General features: G+C 38.7%; 1 long non-coding RNA gene across 1 annotated transcript; it reads right to left on the bottom strand.

Moving 5' to 3' along the window:
* Positions 1-6,153: 6,153 nt before the first annotated feature.
* On the bottom strand, positions 6,154-7,853 carry LOC122459961. Its single transcript, XR_006280955.1, has 3 exons — positions 7,760-7,853; positions 7,456-7,636; positions 6,154-6,460 (listed from the first exon to the last, which is right to left on the bottom strand). It is a non-coding gene; the product is annotated as an uncharacterized LOC122459961 (long non-coding RNA).
* Between the last annotated feature and the right edge of the window lie 6,525 nt (positions 7,854-14,378).

Raw genomic sequence — 14,378 nt, 5'->3', positions numbered from 1 at the left:
TATCTTGCAATGCTGGCTACAGCAGTGCCATGCGAACGCCTGTTCTCACTTTCAGATGACATCGTAAACAAGAATTGGGCAGCATTATCTCCTGCAAATGTAAACAAACTTGTTTATCTGAGTGATTGGCTGAACAAGAAGTAGGACAGAGTAGATTTGGTAGGTTCTAAAGTTTGACATGGTTTTATTTTTGAATGTATTATTTTTTGTGCATAATTATATTTGTAAGTACAACTTGCATGATAAAGAGATTGCACTAAGTACTTGTATTAAGTGAATTGAAAAATACTATTTCTTTGGGTTTTTTGCAGTGCAAATATTTATAATAAAAATGAATAGAAAGTGAGCACTCTTCACTTTGTATTCTGTGTTGTAACTGGAGTCATATATTTAAATATTTTGGATGTTTTCTACATTTTCAAATAAATGGTATTCTATTATTGTTTAACATTGCATGATTAATCACAATTAATCTTTTTAATCACTTGAGAGCCCCAGTTACATCTCAGAATGAGGGTAAAGATAAATACCTAATTGTGCCCATTTAAAAAAACAACTTGTACTACTATTTTGTTGAGAAGCTCTAGTGCTTCCATGCTTTGGAGCGAGACTTGAAATTTGGCAGGAGTTCACCCTGGTGTCAATGATGTACCTTTTGCTATCCACATGAAAATTAGCCCAAATTTGGTAAGATATGAACATCTGGGGGGGAAAAATCTGAGCGTGTGCAAAGTCAGACTTGCTAGAGTTTGGCAGCAAATTCTGTGAGAATTCTATCTGTATCTAAGCATGATCTGGTGCACAACTGCAGGAACTGAGCTGGAGTTTTTCTGCGGCTGTTCTTCTCAATAGCCAAGGGCTATGTGGCACTGGGCACTAGAACTGAGAGCAGGGAAAAATCTTCTATGCTTTCCATCTCCAGTAATGGGACCTAGGCAGGAAGGGGGAAAAGGAACTGCTTGACTGGAATACAGAGGGGTGAGGAGCCAGGCCTGGATAGTGAGGAGATATAGGCAGGAGCAGAAAAGGTCAGGCTTAGGGGAGACATCAACAAAAGGGCTGTAACAACTAGAGATACTCTCCTCAGAACACTGAATAGAACTGAGAGCAAAAGCAGTGAAATCCAGTGGTAAAATTAGATCTCATTTCCCACTAGTGGTTGGCTCACACAGAGAATGACAACCTACTACTACTACCACCACCACCAGTTAGTCTGTTAGTTCAAATGACAGAGTTTCTGACTCTACTTATGAACCATGTGGGAGTCAATATGGTTCCATATCATGGATTTTTGGTTATTTCAGTTTTTTAAAATTCTAGGAAATTACAGAGAAATATCTACTCCAAAAGAACCTCAAGGATGCAAAGTCTAACATTCAAAGTTAGGAAATGCCAAAATTAAGGTTGCCCAAGCAATCTTAATTTGGCCTTCATATATAAGCATAAGATACAGTCTTTAGTTACATGATTACTACTTTTCCCCACAGGACTCTAAAAATATCAGTTTAATTTTATTACCCCCATTTGCCATGGCAACATCTCTCAGCGAAGACAAGCATAGTGTTAATCCCTGTACCCATTGAAGTCAATGGGAGTTTTGCCATTGACTTCAATAGGGCCAGAACTTCATCCAGAGACTGTTCTAAATTCTACTGGTGTGGGGTTTACTCACGAAAAAACCAAAGTATGACTTGAGTGACCTGGCTGCTGCAAAATACTGTGCTTACATTTTACCCTTACATTTTACACGATTTCGATTCTGTTGTGATCTGTCATGTGCATGTATGAAACTGTTTAAACAATGTCCTAAACTTACATTTTCAGCTTGTATTGATCTACATCATGACTTATTAAATTAATATATGTATTTATACCTCCTGTATCACAGATGAAAACTATATAAGGATGGTATCAAAAAATCCATGCATTATCCCTGGGTGCTAAACTTGCATTTGTATAGTTGTTTAGCTGAGAGCAGTATAAAAAATAATGCCTGGATACACAACTCCCTCTTCTTTAAGCATCCAAGGAGTCCTAATTGCTCTGTTTATTCCAACAAGTTTAAGGAATATGGTAGTCACACTTTAGAAGTCCACATAGATTGTACTATTCTATTTTCCTTTACCATCATATATTCTATAGTTGGCATGTATACTGTGGTAAAGTATTTATATCATACTGCACAACTGTTTGCTTTTTCAGCATAGCACTGAAATACCAAAGTGAGGAATATGATTATTTAGATAGAAAGACCACCATATTATATTAATGAAGTGAGCTTTTGGTATATCATGTTCAGGTGGAAGTATGTAAATAACTGCTGTGGAGGGCTAAAACTCAGTTGGACCATGCTCAATCTTTTTCATCTCAAAGCAACAGACAAACATATCTGACCCACAGAGTAACACTTTTGAAGGACTGCTGTATCTTGGTGGTATAATGTTTTTATGCATCAAAAATACATAAGACAACTTGTATGTATGTATTACCCGTGTGCTGATCCAAGATAAGAATCAAGCCTAATTGTAGTTGCTAGATGCCTGATCCTGCACTCATCACTTTACAGCACTGGGCCCTAGTGAAGTATTCAAACTTCATACAATAAACTACATAGTGTATAATACCCTCAGCTAAATGCTGACAGAATATTTGACTGACATAAAACAGCCTCAGTGTTCTAGATAATAACCAGAATGAAACAGGCCATGAAAAGCATCCCGAAAGCACATTAATAGGATTTTGATGTGATTGTTAGAATGAAATTAATATGCCTCATGCCCAGCTCTTTCCCTGTGTGTCAAGCAGGTAGGAATTCACATTTTATTTCCAGGGAGCATGAGATGCCAAAATGGCTCCACCAGTCTGGATATTGGCAAGATAACAACATTGAGAGAACTTGTTTCTCTTCACTAGTGACATTAAGCACATAAAACAATTTTTTGCCATTCTGTCTCTTTATGTTAGGGAACAAAATAGTGGAAGAGATTGGTTAATAACAGTCTGAAATCTAAATCTATATAGTTATTAGTTAATTAAGCCTTAATGGGCCAGATTCATCTCTGCTCTAACTCCACTGAAGCCAATGGAGACACAACTTAGTTTAATTTGGTCAGAGAGTAGAGTACATATTTGTCTCCCTATAAGCAATTACTGTAAATGCATAACCAAGATGTGTTTGGATCAGGCTGCAGTACCAACATTGTCCCAACTAATTCTCACTGGATATTCATTTCATCATTAACTGACAGGAGAGAAGGAGGGGCCATGCTTTTAAAAATCTATTCTCAGGTGCACCAGGTTATCTGCTGTAAATCCAGAGCTAGATGAGTGTCAGAGTAGCATACAAGTTGTAGAATGAAGTAAAAATGAACTTAGTGTTGCTGTACAGATTGCTTCAATGCACTATGGAAGCCCTAGCTGAGTTTTGCAGGTTTGTAGCATTGGAGGTCCTCTTGAGGCTGATGATGCCTAGCAATTTCAATGTCCATGTATAGGATAATTCTTCTGGATTGCTTCAGGAAATCATGGCTACCATGAGAATGATATGCTCTCTCAGGTGGTTTCTGGTTCATTTATATATCCAGGGTTGCTGGAACAATTTTTATAGTAGGGGTGCTGATTATAGAGGTTTGTTAGTTACTACTTCAAGCCAGGGGGGTATGGCAGCACCCCCAGCATACCTACTTCCAGCATGACTCCATCTAACTAGTCACACTCTGGATTAGTTTTTGGAATGTGATTGGACCTATCATTGGCTCTGTAGTGTGAGGTGAACATGCTCCTTTCCCATCAGGAATTTTTAAAAAGATAACCCAGGACACAGATGGTACAGGACAGGTTTAGAGATATACAGGAAAGTACTGGCTTCCCTGTTAATTATACAATGGGATATTATGGACATCTTTTGCTGATACAATGCCCTCTCACTGTCTTCTCCCCCAAATTCTGCTTTACTAGGTCACTGTATCATGCAGATGATTATAATAGAAGAAAAAGAGATACAGATAGTAAAGTGTTTGTGGTGAAAGTCTTGATCTAAGAGCATAACCTGTGGCTGTACAGAAGACCAAAATAGGTTTGTCTACACCATTGCATTTACAAAGTCACCCACACCAGATGGATAGCTTGGCTACCTGAGCTGCCTCCACTTGGAAATAGAATCCAGATTTTCATTTTATAAGGAATTTGCTGGTTACCTTGCTGGTAAAAAATTGTTCAGGTTCACATGGAGTCCAATCTTTCTGTGGGTGTTGGGCAATTGTCTTTATGGGGCAAATGCAAAGTCTTCTTTGGTTGAGTTTCAGCGAGCATTGCTCAGTTATGGAAATGTTGGGGCAGTGGTGGCTACTGCCCATCTGGGTAGTAAAGGCCCATAATTAGATAGTAGGTCCTTTGGGCATGGAGATTCTTAGCACCTTCTTGACTGAGGGTAGGGTGCCTTGGTGAAGTCTTTTCTGAAGAAGTCAACAATATAAGGAGCAACCAGTGTTTGGGATAGGCATTTAAAATATAGGTTTTTATATAACTCAATTACATAAATTATGTAACTGATAGAGGCAGGAGTGCCAGGTTAAGCCACTTACTGACTGGTATAGTTGAGATAAGACAGCCAAAAGAAGTAGCCTGTGGAAAGAAACTGATGTACTCTTAAGTGTATTGGTAAATTTAGAAGCACAAGAGCTTTAGACTTTCAGTTCAGAGGGCCAGATTCCATGTCATATGTATACCTTGGTCCACAGACCATAGTTAGAAACCTCCTACTCCATCCAATTCACAGCAGACTACCACTGATGTCACAGAGGTTAAGAGAGCAAAGTGAAAATACAGTTTATGTATTAACTGCCCTCATAGATATTGTTTATTCAGTCCAGTCCCTTGTCATCGCATTCAACAGTGCTCACTAAAAAAAAAGAAAAGAAATGAGTACTGGTCCTAAAGGGGAGCAGTCTGTTTCTCTCCCTCCTTCCTGAGTTGTTGCTGATCTTCCCCTACATTTCTTCATTTGCTGCAACTCTTAATTCCCACCTCCTCACATCTGCTAAATTGATCCACAATAGAATTGTTAATGCCGACACTGACTTTTCATAACTAGGGTTTAAAGATAGCAGTTCAATCTGATTAACAGAGGCAGGGGGATTCATACCTCTGAGTTATTGGCTCAAGTGGTTTGGAAACTCAGGCAGCCTTCACTGCATTGGTTACACTTTATTTACATTGGAAGGGGTTTTTTTTTGCAACAAAAAGGGATAGAAACTTTTTTTTAAATCAAATCAAATTGTGTAGAACCTCAACTTTCAATATGTCCTACAATCCATATAAATACATCACACAGGACAAATCTGGCCTTTGGACCATGCTTTTGGCACCTTTGTTCTAGGCTTATCTTTGAGACATCCAGGAAAGTGGTATTTGTGCACTGCAGTCAAATGGGAGTCAGTTGCATATGATTTGTTGCAGTGCAGTTTATTTCTCCCTTTTGGATTGTGCACAGCATGTTATATGTCAATCACTTTGAAACTGTATATCAGAGACTGAGTGATATCTGGTGTAGAAACTTTGTAGATTCTGTAAAGTTAAGAACCTCACAAACGCATACATTACTATCTTATAGTACTTTAGTGGTCTGTTACTCATATTGTCATCCTGCTTAAATCAAGAGCAATATGACTAGACAAATTAAAACTCATCATCTTCTGCAGTGTTTCTTCATATAATTCTGAAAAGGTCACTAAAACTTGTAAAAATGAATATTTTGTGCATTATGCATGACAGGATGGGCTCTGTTTCACAATTTCTTTGTTACTTCCTCATTCCCTTCACTAAGGGTATATCTACACTTTTTAGAAATCAATTTTATACAGTTGATTGCATAAGTCAGCAGAGTGCCTCCTCACTCCATGGCTAGCATTGACTTACGGAGCAGTGCACTCTAGGTAGCTATCCCACAGTTCCTGCAGTCTCCACCACCCATTGGAATTCTGAGTTCAGCTCCGAATGTTTGATGGGGCAAAAACATTGTCATGAGTGGTTTTGGGTACATGTCATCAGTTGCCCCTCCCTCCGTGAAAGGAATGGCAGAATCGTTTTGTGCCTTTTTTCCCCCTGTGTGGACATCATCCTGCTTTCAGCAGACGTTACAGTAGGACTGCTAACTGTCATTATCCACTGCTTCCATTGCAACTCTGCTCTGCTGCTATTGTCTCAATAGCAAGTTTCTCCATGTTGTCTGTCATGGGTTTCCTAGTTGTGCAAATCACTAGATTTTAGTGCCAGAATCTACTAATGCAAAATCCCTCTCTGAGCCGAATGACATTGCAAGCTGCTGCAGTGATATCGGAGTCATTTGAAGTCTAATGATGGGATCAAGTACCACATATTCAGTTTTATAGCCTAATCGAATACTCGGAGACCACCACTGAAACATAAATACATCTGTACTGGTATGGGATTGGTGAGATATCTGGAGGAAAAACCAGAAGCCTATAAATATTACTTGCACAGATGAAGTAAATAACCCATAGAAAAAACAAATAATTGAAAATAAGTTTTATGTACATGTTTACATTTCACCATTGGATCTCTGGAGTTATTGAGCATCCATTCATACTCCATGAGACTGAAATCTTGTATTTCTTTCTTTTTTAAGAGGAAAGGGCATCATAAAATGGGAATGGCCAGGCTGTATTATCTTCTACTGCATCTAATATTTGCAAATTAATCAGATCTTGCAATGCAATAAAACATTCACCATGGGTGAAATCTGGCTTCATTGAAGTCAATGACAAAAGTCCTACTGACTTCAAGGGGCCAGATTTCATACCATGTGTTTCATCAACTTGAGTTGATTCACATTTGGACCCAAATACATTCCTTTGGTACAAAAAGGGTCTTTCCACTCTCTCTCAGCCAAGAGTAGCCACTTAGTTGTCTTTTTCCTTTTCAAAATGTTTGATGGCTTCAGGGTAGAGCCCTTTATTGGCATTTCTCAAGCAAGCACCTACTGCAAGATCAGGTCTAAAGAGGGGAAGAATAAGTATTTTATTCAGAATCCTTTTCTTTTGTATCACAATATCAGTAAATATAAAGGGCTTAATCAGAACTATAACATGTTGATTCTGCAATACAGTATCAATTATAAAATCACCACCACCAATGGAGTTCAGCTAACACAGTAACCTATTTGTATTTGGGTAATACTAGACTCATTTACAGAATATTTAGGATCCAGAGGGCACAATGATCTGGAGCTAAATGGAACATAAAACAAATAGCACTCCATTCAGAGTAGATTGAATGGGAGATGATGATTTGCATTCAACAAAGAAGAATCTTTAAAAAAAGAGTGGCATTTCCATTAGTTAGTGATCAGAGAGAGAAAAAAAAGAGAAGAAGATGAATCCATTTTTGAAAGATAGGGAACATTCCACTGCTATTTCCCCCAGGTTTTTAATTCACCTGTTTTCCTCTTTAAAAAAAGAGGAGTATAGGGGCCTAGCTTACAGCATCCTTCTCTGACTGGACCAGGTTCTGCTCTTGCTGAGCCAGCTCACTGCCTGGAGTAATCCTGTCCAAGGCTCTCTCACAGAATCCAGGGAAGCAGCTTCCAGCAGGGTTAGTGTTTTTATTTCAAGCCTTCCTAACAAGAGAAATCAAAACCTCATAATCTCTTCCCTTGAAGTATGTGGAGGCTGACTAGTCCCTTCCCCAGTCTGCCCCTCACATCAGTAACTTCAGCCACTCAGATTTTCCTGGCTCTTACCTTAGAGCTTCAACATTAAAGGATCTCACAGAGTCTCCCTTCTGTCTATTTGGTTTCTGGAACAATTTCACACTGCAGTTACTCTAGTAGCAGTTTTCAGAGTAGCAGCCGTGTTAGTCTGTATTCGCAAAAAGAAAAGGAGTACTTGTGGCACCTTAGAGACTAACAAATTTATTAGAGCATAAGCTTTCGTGAGCTACAGTTCACTTCATTGGGCACATAACCACTAACCACCTCAACTTTTTGATAGTATTACAGTCTCCCCTCCCTTTCCTGCTGCCTTTTTTTATAAGGATCAGCTAAAAGGTTCCAGCTCTTTTCCCAGGTGCAGCAGGTGGGGTTAATCAGCCACCCAAGCAGGGGCAGGCCTCTGACCCCAGAGGAATAGTATTCCTTATACCTTCACAGTGACCCAGAGTGCTAGCAAGTCTATCCTACTGGTATTTCATTATGTTAGCTACATGAATCTAGCAGCAGATAATTCCTTTTGTTTATTATAATATTTTGCACAGATAGCTCTGCCTACCAATAACATGTAGTGATAGCAGCTTCTTTAGTAACATTTTTATAGTTCTCAATTTTTTTTTGTAAATTGCATTTTTCATTTGTGAAGGAAGGGGAGGAGGAAGGAAAGCAATTAAAGCCCAGATTTAAGCAAGTATCTAAAAAGAATTTTTTTAAAGGTGTTATTAAATTTTTCATATCATTGTGCAACCACTGTACTTCTAGTTTTTTCATTTATTCCATAGGAAATTAGGATAGTCTAAAAGACTACACTAAGCATTGGTGACGTTGAATCATTACCCAACCCTAAGTGATCAAACACTGTTAACTGCATAGGGCTTTTAAATCAAAACAGTGACTCAGCAGTCAGCACAGTCTTCTTAATTTCCTTTCTCAAATGCAATGTGAACATGAAAAAAGACGGATACATCTCCTTTTCAAACATAGCTTTAGCTAACATAAATGACTATACAAATATTCTTCATTTAGAAAATCTGAGGTTATCAAGATCAAAGCAGATATAATTAACTAAGAACATAATGAATAATAAGTTGACACGGGAATATTTGCAAAAAGAAAAGGAGGACTTGTGGCACCTTAGAGACTAACAAATTTATTTGAGCATAAACTTTCGTGAGCTACAACTCACTTCAGGGTACCTATAGTATTCTGCATGGGCTAGAATGACACACTCCCCCCCCCCTTGCTTGTTCTGAGGTAGGGAGTAGGTTTTTCACCACTATTGGGGATGTAGCATACTCTTCCCCTTCCTCCAGTGTGCCTGCCAAGTGATTCTGAATAGTGAGCAAGGGGTGGTGGAGCCAAGTTCCTCCAGATGTAAATAAATATTTCTCTAGACTAGCTATTATGAGGAGAGAACCTGAGGATGAAGTAATGGGGGAAGGAAAAAGTTAGTGAGTTTTATTGTTAATCATAAAAATATCCATGATGGTGCTTTCATAATGGTTTTCATCTAAAAAAAGCAGTTTGCAAACACTAATAGTCTAAAGAGAAGCATCAACATCCAGAACATGCATTTATGACTCGCTTGACTTATTCGGAGTGTACAGAATGTGAAAGCTTTCAGATACAAACTGAGTGTAAGCTGTTATGGTGTTGTCTGCCTGAGTTTGCACACAGTCTGCAACAATGACTCCTCTAACCTCACTCCATTCATCTTAGTAAGATGTTAAGTTTAAAGGCTAATGATAAAGTGATGGCACTATAAATTTGACCTTTAAATATTTAATTCCTTTATTACCATAGCAAATAGGATGAGGAAGATAATGAATGAAGATAATGGGGAGGGAGGAGAGATAATTGGGTGTTGCTGCAGGGAAGGAAAGGAGAGATACAAAGATAGAGGTGAGGGAGTAAAACAGACAATGGAAGATGAGAAGGGAGGAAGAGTAACAAAAGCCAGAAATAGTGGTATACATCTGAGTGATGCTGAATGTGACAATAAATTACCAAACTAATGATAAGTTAGAAATGTAGTCAGTAGACAAAGACCATTTTCTTCTCTTACTCTGTGTGCAGACCTTTCATTGATTTAATAGGCAGTTCTGCTGTGGATGCTGTAGACCTACATTTATGCTCCAGGCCATAATGAAAAATGGAATTTGATTCTGTCCATGTCCATGTCCATGAGTTTGACATCTTTTGTCGAAGATATGTAGGCAGGTAGGACAGAGTTTTACAAATAGATAGGGCAATATAAATTAAAAAGTGACTCTCAAATGAGAAGAATCAAGTGCTGGAACAAGAAAAAGTAATAGGATAATAGGTTGGCTAAGATACTATATGCTATAACAAGCCTGTGAGGGAGAACTGAACTTGCCTCAGTCAAGCTGCTGGAATTGGAATTCTATAGAATGGATTTAGTATATTGGAAATGGGAGGGGTGATTTGAGATGTGAAAGTGACTTTCTTAAAGGGCTAGTACTCAAAGAAGATAGGGAGGGTTGCATAGAAAGTAAAATTTAAGATGGCATGGGAAAGCTGATGTGTAGAGAAGGGTTTTTGACAGTCTGATAATTTGATAAATTGCTTTGCTGACACAGAGGATCCACAGAAATTGTGGCTGGCCTTTCATCAGCCAGGACCTAATTTACATAAGGAGGGATAAACACTTTTAAAAAACACCAAACGCTTTCCCACCACCTCATATACAACAGGTGCTGTGGAGCTGAGAGATCCCTGGGGCAATTTGAATATGTGTTTGGGTGTATGAGTTAATTATTCAGGTAGGTTGTGTGTGGGGGTTATCTTTATGATCATGTCATGTAGAGTGGGCCAATCTTTATATTTCAGAATGGGGGTGGGCAGAGAACTTGGGGGATTGGATATGGGAGGAGTTGCTGGTTAGGACTGAATTTGCAAACTTTCCTGTTGTTGCAGTTGCTTTCTTTCCTTCACCACCTTAAAATGGGGAAGAAGGTTAAACAATGGTACCACATACTAGATATAGGAGGAACTCAGGCAAGCGATGGTGGCAAGGATTTGATCCATGTATTGGTAGATACCATCTGGTCTCTTATTAGGGACTCAGTTAGCCCTCCAAAAATTGCAAGAGGGGCAAACTCGATGGTTTCATTTTTTGTGCAGTGCTTAACAACATACCTTTCATATGTCTCATTTTTACATGGACTACAGACATTTCAAATGTCTGTAATACAGTTCCATAGTTAGCTTTCTCTACCTGAGCAACTGAAAACTGTTAAACACATCAAGTGCTTCAGAACCAGCTATTCTCAGATATAAGGCTATCCTGCTGACCATCTTCCTATTTGTTGGCACTCATTCCTTGCAGATACAGAGTGAAGCATGGCTTAAACATTCTCTGATTTGTTCCCCACATTTCCAGAGAGTTTCAGCTCTGGTGGGGTTTTTAACTGCTCCATTCTTCTACTCATTTTCTTAGTTCCTTTTTACGCATGGTACCATGTGGTGTTCAGTGATCCCCCAGGGCTTACAAGAGCTCTGTTTTATTCTGTGTTCAGTTCCAGTTCACTGTACATACCAAAAACAAGAACTTCACAGTGCCCAGCTCAGACCCTGTCTGGGAAGCTCAGCCCTTAAAAGCACAATCCCCAGTACCACACAGGGGAAACAAGGTAAAACCAAGATGATGCTGTACACTATTTGGTGCAATTGGCATTAACCAAGAACAATATAATTCCTTTGGTTTCATGTTGTAATGATTTCCAGGGATATAGTGTGTTAATGAAAAAGTATTTGGTTCTTTATTTCAGAATACGGTGGTGGTAATGAAATTAATACCTTTCATAATTTGTAAAGAATGAAGTCCCTGTCTTTTTATATATATAGCCAAGACCAATATCTGAAAATGCCAATGGTCAGACCCTCCCTTCAACAAGCTCCACTTCTGACCCAAACCTCAGCTCTAGAATGTGTTAATCTGTAAACGAGGGTGCTTCCCCAACTTTATAAAGTGATTTTAGATCTGTGTGTGAAAAGCACTGTTGCTATTACTCAGTGGTTCTCAGACTTTTGTAGTGGTGACTCTTTTCACACAGCAAGTCTCTGAGTGCAACCCCCCTTATAAATTAAAAACATTTTTTAAAATATTAAACACTATTATAGATGTTGGAGGTGAGGCGGGGCTTGGGGTGGAATCTGACATCTCGCAACCCCCTAGGGAATAACCTTGTGATCCACTGAGGGGTCACGACCCCCAGTTTGAGAACCCCTGCTATTACTAATCCAAGTGATAAGACAAGGGAAAGAAATGATTGTGATATAGTGCCACTTTAAAAAATAATATAGGCTGTGAGATAAAAATCCTACTTGGAAGTTATTTCGTAGCAGAATACATTGTAAGGGAACATCAATGAAACTAAAGTAGGGCATAAATTCATAATACAAAGAAGAACCATATATGATTCCCCATAGGATATCTTACTAATCACATTTACAAGAATTAGTCTAGGAACTCAGTCACTCTGCAACACTTATGAATTATTCAATTACTCCTGACTTGTGAGAAAAATGTAGTATGCTATGGGAGCTCATGCTGTAGTATCTTTTAGTTTAATTCAGTGTTTGGTAGCCTTCAGGTCTGCCTCTCCAAAATAAACTTCTATTGGGCCCTGTTTTGCCTCTTATCACTGTGAGTTTACAAGAACTACCTCCATCCATCTTACCACTCTACAAATTTTCTGAAGAGAAGTAATTAAAAAGTTTGTGTTTGTCTTTTGTACAATTTATTGCAGGCATTCTGTCACTGCTATATATTCAGAATGACCTCCATCTACCCAAATAAATGTAACTTATCTGAACTCTCCCCATGCCCTGGAACACAAAACAAACTAGTGTTTCAAGATAGTTTCTCTTTTTGCACCTGATCTGGGTCCTGTGTTGACAAATAATGCAGAATACAAGCTAACAGATGTGAGGATTTGCCTGACACCAAATCTGATTGTCTGAAAAAGGTTGGTTGGTTTAAGCATTTGTTAGTATTCTGTAAAATAAATAACGTACAACACTTGCTTTGGAACAGAGATGAGTGCTCTACCATGCTTAATCTTATAGTTATAATCCTTTAGGTAGCCTCATAAATTTGACATGTGATAATAATAATAATACCTAGCTCTTGTATAGTACTTTTCATCAGTAGATCTCAAAATCTTTACAAAGGAGGTTAGCATCATTATGCCTATTTTACTAGGGGAGAAACTGAGGTACAGAGAAGTGAAGTGACTTGCCTTAGATCATTCAGAAGGCCAGTGGCAGATCTAGAACTAGAACTTGGGTCTCCTGACTCCCAGGTCAGTATACTGTTTGCTGAGGCCTGGGTCTTAACTAGGAAGAATGTAGTTTGACTAATTGCTTTGTGGAGTTTTCTTTAGGGGAATAGTGGTTGTCAGAAGTTTGAGAATAGTTCTTTGAGGAGTCAGTTGTTAGAAATAAGCTGTTACATTTTGATTAATTATGATTTTATATAAATGAAAGCAAACAGAGGGCCAGACAATAGATGCAAGTTTTACTGATCCCCTCCCATTTCTAGGATTTGTGTTTGCTCTGTATTCTGTAGATAGTAAGCATACACTGACCAAAATTTGTCCTACCATCACCATTTAATATTGCTAAGCTTGACTATTTTACGTGTGGTTATGGAATCCCTCATGTCTTCGGTGTGAGTTGGACACAATTCAAATTCTATTTCATGGCTTTCAAAATATTCATATTCTTAGAGAATTGGGGTCAGTCTGGAACTCTTTCGAAGCACTCCGTACATTTTGTGTGTGATCTGTGTCTGTGTTCTGTTACTGATACTTCTCATGACATTTTTTTCATTTATATTGTATTTCTAATTATTCTACCACAAATGCTTCTCGTGTATTCTGATTCAAACCCTGCTTGTTTTATTTATGCAAGCCATCTGATTCATGAGAATGGGACTGCTCAAGTGAGTGAGGTGAGAAGGATTTGACTGTATATGGACAGATTTCAAGTCTCTATTTTCATTGGTCCAGATTCTGACCCCTCTAATATGAAAATAAGGAATGTGCAGATTCCCTGTTACTTAGTTGTGGAGCTCTCGCTTTTCATGCTAGATGATCAGGCGAGGTACCATCTCTTCCTGATGTAACTTTGCACAGGAGTGGAATCTTGCATGCTGCCCCTGGAGTGGGCAGCTGGGTGCCATGGAGAAACTTGGCATCTGTTACTGCTGGGGCTTCACCCATTGTTGAACTGCAGTAATGCTCCATATATGTGAATCTCAGCCAGGCCACAGACCTCCAGCTGGGTTGCTTGTCAACTGAATGCTGGGTCAGGATTTAGCCTATTGACAACCCACCAACACAGAGTTTCAGCAAAGACAGCTTTCTGAGTGGAAGCCAAAAATCTTTTCTAGCAGCATTTCTCATTCTCTATGCATACATAATCAGCCATTGTCCTCTTGCAAGTAAATAGCAGGATTGTTTGATCTGACAAGACTGTGTCTTGGAGAAAGAGGCAGAAAAATCTGTATAAAAATTATTTTCCTGGCAGCACCACACAACAAAATATGAATATGACCAATTAAACTGATTGTATGTGGATAAGCATATAATAGCAGGTTACTAACACTGAATATTCTCCTACAGAT

This window comes from Dermochelys coriacea, chromosome 4 (genome assembly GCF_009764565.3).
Source record: "Dermochelys coriacea isolate rDerCor1 chromosome 4, rDerCor1.pri.v4, whole genome shotgun sequence".
Lineage (NCBI taxonomy): Eukaryota > Metazoa > Chordata > Testudines > Dermochelyidae > Dermochelys > Dermochelys coriacea.
This window is presented reverse-complemented; position numbering and strand designations above follow the sequence as displayed.